Here is an 8,786-nt window from a genome sequence, read left to right on the forward strand (position 1 = left end):
AATAATAACATATGCCAGCTAGCTACAGAGCCTACTGTGATATGTCTGGGCCATAGCCAGCAGGTATTTCTCTGGGTTTGAGCTCGTTAGCATGAAGAGAAACTACGCGAAAGATCAGAGTCGTTGACAGCAGACTGAGGTGGAGGTCTGGAGAGTGATGGAGGTCGGTCACAGCAAGACAGCATGCATGCGTGTTAATTAGAGGTCCACTGGCTGACACAGTGATCCGTCAGGAAGAGACGGTGGACCTTTTTAAATCGCCATTGGGGTCAACAGTCGAGAGCAACAGAGAGTTTGACGACGTGGGTGCACGCAGGATGGAACGATGGGAGGAGAAAGGAAGCTCAGCAACCATCAAAGGAAAGTTGGCACGAGCAGCGACGTTGTAGCGGCACTGAGGAGGAGACAGGGGGCAGAGTTGGAAGTAGCAGAGAGTAAGGTCGATCCCAAAGCCTCTTTGGGATTGACCAGGATGGATGGGATCAGGATTGAGGATATCAGAGGGACGGTGCATGTTTTGCAAATGAAGCCTGACTGAGGTGGACGTGTCCAGAGGAAGGAAAGTAAATGTCTGGGTAGAGGGATGCTGAGGTTGGAACGGGCAGGCAGAAGATGGAGGAAGAGCAAAGAGGGCTGTAGTGAATGTAGTGAGAGAGGACATAAAGTCATCTGGTGTGAGAGGAGAGGATGCAGAGCATCTGAGGATAGAAGGGATAGATTGAGGCAGATGATTGGCTGTGAAGTAGAAGAAGAAGAAGAAGAAGACGAAGTGCCATCCTGTTTGATGTCACATCCTAACTACACTAGCTTGTGATATGGTACGGTGGGATCGTCAAACCCTCACATAGTCCACGTTTTAGGCTTTTGGAAATCCTCCATAAGGACATATAGACACTCAAGGTTGCAGGGGTCTGCTGCAGCCTATCCCAGCTGTCATAGGGCAAAGGCAGTGTACGCCCTGGACAAGTCTAATTAAAACATGCATAGGTTTATTTTAATTACATTTGATGTCAATAGATCCTTTTTAAATCTTTAACACTGGGTCATTGAAGCTAACCTGTGTAGTTCAACAAGCTCAGAGGGAGGTGGGGAGGGTGGGGGGGTTGTTTGTTTTTTTGTTCTTTAAAGTGAAATACAGATGAAATATTGTCTACGGTGTTGCGGCTACGGCCACTCAGCACTGTGGGGCGCAAGGCTTCTTGCTGCTGCCCCCTAGTGGCAAGACATGTCAGTTACACCTTTCCTGGACGTCTGACGAGCCACGTTACAGGCCTTTGTAATTAATGCTAATTGTGCACACCGTGTAATTACTGTTATCACTTTTAACTGTTGAACATCTGAACTTATAACAGTTGGTTTTTAACAGGAAGAAAGGGACATTCCGACAATCTTTACTGCTATTTTATGGCACGATTAAGCTCATTTTTCTCTCCTGATTCAAAAAAAATCAGAAGACTGTGGGAAACAGTAGGGGGCGACTGGTGACTATGAATAGCCTACCACTGGGGATGTACACACACACACACACACACACACACACACACACAAAGTGAACAGAGTTCCAGGTTGTCATTAGCAACCGTGCCGTGACCTTTTTTGTGGAGATGCTGTAATGAGTAAGATACAAGTTGCAGACACAGGAGAAGAAAATTGCTGTTATTTGAAGGCAAGAAAAAAAAAAAAGAAGGGAAGGATGCCGGAGTTTTATTTTTGTCGCTTTTTAACGAGGAATTGGCCTCGGAGGAAGAGTTTCCTTTCCAACAGACGTTGCCTTTTATCATATAAAGCAATCTTTTTCGCCCATTCCCACTAAGAAAGTGCTGCATCATCCGCCGCTCAGGGTCAGGCAGAGCCAACCTGTGCAAATGTCCCGCTGGTTGATTAATCGATGCAGGCTAAACGGGAGGAAACCGGATGCGGCGTTCGGCTCGTCTTCCTCTCAGTGTGAGTAATCAGCTGCTGCTGCTGCTGCTGCTGCTGCTGCTGCTGCCTCTCTCTCCCCCGTGATGTGTGTCAGGTTTAAACGCTGCCGACCGGGACGGACTCGGCGTGGCCGGGGTCCAAACTTCTCCCTCCCACTCCTCCTCAGATGTTACACTGAGTCCACATCACACTGGCCCGTCTCCACTCTCGGCTTTGTGTAAAAGCCCGGAAACCGATCTGCCCACTCTTATTGCGTCGGTCCAATCCGGCCCCTGACGTAACGAAAAATAATTGAGTTATGAAACGCTTAAAATTTGCTCATTTTTTCGCCAAAGCTGTGACGCAAGAATACGTCACTGAAATACATAATCTGTTGCTTGCTCAACGTCGGACGCTTGCAAAATAACCCAATAACCAGTTTGTCTCCCCGCCTCTGCTCGGCAATCAGCCGCTGCTTAATGGCGTCGGATTAATTCTCGCTCGTTACTCCAAAACAATCCGAGGACTTTCGCGACGTCGTGAAGACCTCGCCTCCTAATGACAACAACGTCGTTCAAGCTGGCCGTCTTCACGGCGGCGGTGGCGGATGTGAAGACACATGGCACGGGAGGCTCCCCGAACACATCCTACACTCCTCGTCATTTTTCTGCAGTTACCAGGCAACATGATCGCAATAAAGGCCAAGGGAAGAAAAGCGGAGCCGGGGAGAGAACATGTGTGGGTAGAGGGAGGGAGGGAAGGAAGGAGGAGGGGGAGGGGGGAAGACGCGAGAAAAAGACGGAGAAGGAACGCCGCGTGGCCATGTGCACGGTTGCGCTCATGCGGTAGCCCCACCTCCGAGGCCGCAATCCTGCATCCTGCCACCAAGGCGTCGCTGCGCTGTGAGGTGCGGCCCTTTAAAAAGGAAACAAAAGGACCTGTGACGTCACGATGGTTGGAACATGTGAGTGTAAACCACACATGCACTCATAAGCACGTAAGCGTTGACTGTCACTGTAAGTCACTCTGGTCTTATCTCAATAGTCTCAGTACTCAAGTGTGGCATCGGCACTTTGTTTGGATTCTTTGGATATTTTTCTTATTTTCTCTTTGTTTGTCTTCAGCAATGGCTCATGAAGAGCAAAGACTCAAAGACTCAAACTCCTGGTGCGTGAATAGCTACAAACTTTGCCCAATAAAGATGATTCTAAAAAAAATAATAATAATAATTTAAAAATAATAATAATTTGTTTCAGTCATGACCACTATCCTGACAGCACACTTGTTCACTTTGTTCACTTGTCTTGCCCTGCTTAGATTTGCACTTGTATGTAGTCTTTGTCTTATTTGACACAGTTGATGTGTATTTTAATACATTTTACGACACTGTTAATGCATAAATGCTGTAGATTTCTACAGTGCTCTTCCCCCGGAGTGTTTAGCTGTAGTGCTGTAGTGCTACAAGCAATTTTCCCCGGTAATTAATGAAGGATCGTGATTGTGATTGTGATTCTGCTCCTCGCGCTGTGTAGCTGCAGGAAGATAAAGTGGCTGTCGACGTCTCTGTCGCTGCTCCAGGCGCCCCCCCGCCTCGCCCCCGGGCTGGACTCACAACCGGCGGTTTACGAGTGCGCTTGTGCCTCTTTTCGGAGACGCACGGCGATGAGATGCGGTGTAATTTAATGCAATCACCGCCGCAGCGTCTAGCAAAGGTCATAAGTGAGCTGCTCGGCTGGGTTGTCTTGGGAACCGCCTCCCTAACAGCCGACCCTCCTGACGCCTGTTTGCCGCTCAGCCAGCGGTGAAGCGGCCAATCGCCAGAGGTTGTTACGGTGCAGTTTGTAACGTATTGAATTTGCGTTTACTTCCGTTTCCTATTGTGCATGGTTCGCACATGCGCAGGGCAATAATAAAAGACACGAGTTGTCGCTGATCACCCCATCTACGAGCGTACTCACAGTCCAAGAATATATCACACAGTTCGCTGTAAGTGTGCGTAAGACTTTTTTTTAAGCTGCAGAACAGCTGCTCGTTAAACATTGATGCCACCAGTAGGGGGTGGCGACACACGAATACATTGGGTTTCATCAACTTCACGAGTATCTCTGTGAAGCTGACGTTATGGTGATATATAGAGACACTTCAAGCGTTTACAGCAAAGAAGTGGCTAGCATATTAGCTTAGCGACGCTAGAGGAAAAAAAGACGACACATAAGGACAGTTTTCATTGCAATGTAAATGTAAACGCCTGACCGCATGGTTCTTTACCTGTGCAATGACTAAAATAGTGGCGCCACCACGATGTTACTGCACACTGGCATACTCCCTTTTAATGCATTGTTACACGGCGCTGCGCATCACATGATCGCTCAACGTCCAGTCCTACGTAAAACGCGCAAACGCTTTTACAATCATTGTAGCTTTCGAGGAACAATTTCTAATAACTTGTTTATTTTTGCTCAATATCTTCTCAAAAAGTTGAAAATGTAGCTTTGACTTTAGAACTGCTTTCCCCTTCTGGTGACATGAACGTGAAACCCCTTCCGGTCAAAGTTTGTGTTGCCGGAGCAGGTTTATAAAACGTCCTGATCCCGCGGCGCAGGACGACGGAGGAGAGAAGAACCAGAGTGACGGAGGGGAGGAGGGCAAGTGGAGAGGGACTGAATTAACAGCTTTAGTGTCATCTCAGTCTGGGAGAAGTAGCAAAGTATCGACCACCTTAATCCCTTCATCCTCCACCTCCTCCTCCCTGACCTCTGTGACCTCTGCGGGTCATTCTGTCTGGAACCCCCTGATACCTTTTTTGTCATTGTGGGTTTTTTGTTTTGTTTTTTAATTTAATTTATTTATTTATTTTTGTCAAAACGATGCTTTAGATTTAGATTTACGCAACTAATGAGCATAAATTGACAAAAATGTTCTCCTCCTGAATTGAACACATTGACGGCAGATTCTGTATGTCTGGCACCGCCATGAGAAACAAACACAGATGGCGCTGTGGGGCAATCGTGTGAGGTGCCGGTAGACAGTTTGGGTCCAAGGTGGGTGAGCTCACGGCTTACAGCGTGTCTACATTACAGACGGTCCATGAGGGCAGGGGTATCTGTTAATCTGACAGTAGTTTCAAGGGGGACGGCCGCAATCTAATCCCGCGAACAGCCTGACAGGCTCGCAAACAACAAGGGCCCCCCCGCGACACGTGGACCCGGTGCGCCGTCGCACAAACGCACAACAACACAATCGGTCGCACGTGTCTGAGATGAAAATCAATAAAGAAGACAAGACGACGCTCGGGCGGCGGAGACGACGGGCACGAGGAATTATCTGGCAGCCACACCGGCTCGGAGTCAGACTTAAATGGGCAATTTAGAGCTTAGCTGTTTAGCCGACGGATTAGAAACCTGTTAGAATAACACAGATTAGAGGCAGCCAGAGGACGGCCAATAAACAGTGACGCTCGTAGGCTGAGACGTCGTAAATGTGGAATATTAGCTTTTCTGCAAAGAGGATGGAAATCATTTTCTGTTTGAATGGCCTGTCAGGTCAGAGGGCAGTTCAATGGGCGACAAGGGCCTCCCAGATTGGCATCTCAGCGGTGCATTCGTCAAAGTAATAGGGTAGAGATTAAATTTGAAAAACTGAGTGAAAATGTGCTTATGCTACTGCTGCAGCGGTTTAGCAGATCTCAGAATGAGTTCAGTTTCTGCTTTAGTGCCTGATGCTGATCGCCATATTTAATGTTTGTTAGTGTGCAGATCAGCCCATTTCTATAAAAGCAAGTAGGTGAAGAACCTTAATCCTGCTCCGAGTCTTGGAGTTGAACCTAAATATTCCAGTTCCTCCCACTGCCTCTGAATTGTTTTGTTTGTTTGCACTGTCACTGTGGAAAGTACAGAGCGCGACGAGTTTTCTTTTGGATCTTGCGAGCACTGCAAGAGTACTCCAAACGAGTCCTCTTGTTAACTCTTCATGGTTACATCTTTGGATCTTACAACACTTACCAAAATGTCTGTGTTATGAAGTTTTACCTCAAAGTTAAACAGTCAGATGAATCCGAGCAGGTGCTGTGCAGGTGTGCAGTCACATAACTGGCTTAGAACTGAAAACATGAAAGAGTGAGATTTAGACTGGCCTCCTCCAGTTTGGGGTAAACATGTTTGTGTTACATTTAATAAGTAAGGAGCAATATGTGTTTTATTGTCATGAAGTAGCTTTAACTCAAAATAGTCTTTTTCTATTTACCTCCTCCTCACGCATTAAGCTCTTGAGTCTGATATTATTATGTTATATTGTGATTTTTCCTGGATGCTCTGACTCATTCCTAAGCAGTTCTCTCGTCTTGAGGGAGGAGGCAATGCACTGTATATAGATGTGTTTGTGTGTGTGTGTGTGTGTGTGTGTGTGTGTGTGTGTGTGTGTGTGTAGAGAGTGAAGGAGACAGATCCTTTGGGGTGAGGGGGAGGGGGAGGGGGAAGCCCACTCTGGAGGTGAGACGGGTAAGCCTGCTGCTGGTGCCGGGTTAGCGCAGATTAGGACATGTATCTGTGGGATAAGGCTGCGCTAGCGCCACCCTGCAGGCCTCCACCTCGCGCCATCTGTCCAAACAGCCACGGCCACGTCCTCCACTCCTGTCACTCTCTCGCTCTTTCCTTCTCAAACCTCCTCCCTCTTCTACTGTTGGATCTCCAGAGTCTCTGCACCTTCTTCTCCTTCCTCTTCTTCTTCTTCTACTAAACAAGGCGGCACAGGCCCGTATCGTGACCCCATTTATACTTGAGAGCCTCTCAGAGGGTATAAGCTGGAGGATGTGAAACTGGGTTTAGGGGGTGAAAGAGAGGTTAACCTCCCAGCAAGAGGCTCCGAGGGGCGGTGAGGCCAGACTTCCAGGATTAGCTTCAGGTTGACTTTAGGGAAATTAGCTTGTTAACTGTTTGCTTGATAGCAATCTGTTGATTGGTGTTTACATTTAATTTTTGATTGTCTTTATCAAACCGTAAACTAATCTTCAAACTGTAGGAGGAAAACTAATGTTATAGTAAAATTGTGACGATTATGAGAATCATTATGCTAAAATAACGAGCTAACAGGACCAGAATGCCTATGTCACGCCTCCATCCTACAAACATATAATACACCCTGTTGTGCCAATCATGACCGAAAAGTGTTACCCAAATCACACACTCACTCACAGTCAATTTTCAACAGATAGAATTTGGTTTTGAGAACTGCTGTACTTCCTTTACTTATTTTTCCACTATTTTAAATGGTAAGATACAAAGAGACAGTGCAGTAAGAATTAGTAAAAATATTTAATACAACACACACTATAATGTTAAAGTGATCAAATTGTGCTTGTGTCATAATGACAAGATACATTTGTTTGCATGCGACCCTTGCATGGCACGAACGCCACTCTGTGTGATAACAAAAACTGCTAACTAAATGTCAACTAAACTAAATGTCCCAAAAAAGCTATAAAAACAACAACAACAACAACAACAACAACAACAACAACAACAACAACACTAACAAAACACGTAATCGCAGTCTGAAGCAGCTGGTGACGTCTTGGCAGCCGCAGGACGCACTGTGGCTGCAGATGTGAGAGGCCTGCTGGTGTGTTTGACATGAAGTATGAGGTAAGTTCCTCTGTGTCTCTGCTCCCCTCTTTGTCCCTCACCCTCACAGGGGGCCCTGTTGGTTTAACTGCTAAGCTAGCTCCCGGAAACGCAGATGATGGGCAGATAGAGAGGTTAAAACAGAGAAAGAAAAGCTGGGTGAAGGGACAGGGCTGTTTTTTTTGTGGGTGTGTTTTTTGTTGAAGTGGGTCAAAGTCTTCTTTTTTTTTTTTTGCCACATCTCCTCAAATCCTGCTATCAGGGAAGCCTGTGCTGTTTTTAATCCCAGTTTATGCACCTTGTGCTGTTATTTTCATGAGTCATCATGTGTGGTTGTCTTAAAGTTTTTTTCTGTCCTGTTTTTGTTTTGCTTACCGCTTAGATCAGATTTGCGAAGGCACCATTAGCTCGCTGATTCCTCGACGAGACGTCGCTGAGGCGCGACGGAGACGGCGGATTAGCGCGTTTAGCTTTTAAGGAGCATCGAGAAACGCTTGTTGTGCATTTCTCTGCGCAGCAGACTGAGGGGAGTTTTTTTTTTCTCCGGGGCAAAGAAAAGAAAGACAGCATTGGTTGACAGGTTTTGAGGCTAACAGCAATAGGCAGGTCTGTTTTGGGGGTAGCAGGGGCCTGGTGGGGGCGCTGAAATGTCAAAAGAGAAAAACACTGCGTGTGGAATCTCAGAAGGACAATGTTGTTGGTTCCAAATGTTTCTTCAAATTATTTGTTTTTTTGGGTTTTTTTGTAACTTTCGTAGGAAAAGTCCTACTGATTGTCTAAATGTTACCAATGAGTCCATTCTCAGAGTAGAAGGTGGAGTTAATGAACCGTTGGTGCAGGTCAGCTTCGCTCGTCTCTGTGGTTCACTGATTTACCCGGATGGCGAAGAAAAGAACTGCTGCCACCACTTTGATGAAAGATGTCGTGTCAAGCTCTTTAAAAAAATAGTTGACATTAATTGGTTCCATGTGACAACGAACTCCCAACGACATTCAAATATCCTGTGAAGCTCTAAAATTTGCTTTGTTTGTTTATTTGTTTGGGGAAATAGTTATGATGTAACAAGCTTTACACAGCTTTCTAAAAAAAAATGTGTCATGCTAAATCAAAAACAAACACATTTTGGATCTTTCTATTTTGGACCCCAGTGTAGCGCCCAACCAAATACTTTAGCAAAAAAAGCTATCATATCCCTGGACCACAACACATTTAGCCCGCTGTTTGGAACGTCCGCCTAAAATGCTGGCTTTTATTTTTACCTTCGTA

This window comes from Nelusetta ayraudi, unplaced genomic scaffold (genome assembly GCF_046127955.1).
Source record: "Nelusetta ayraudi isolate G7.1 ecotype Tasmania unplaced genomic scaffold, CSIRO-AGI_Nayr_v1 ptg000059l, whole genome shotgun sequence".
In the NCBI taxonomy this organism is placed as follows: Eukaryota; Metazoa; Chordata; class Actinopteri; order Tetraodontiformes; family Monacanthidae; genus Nelusetta; species Nelusetta ayraudi.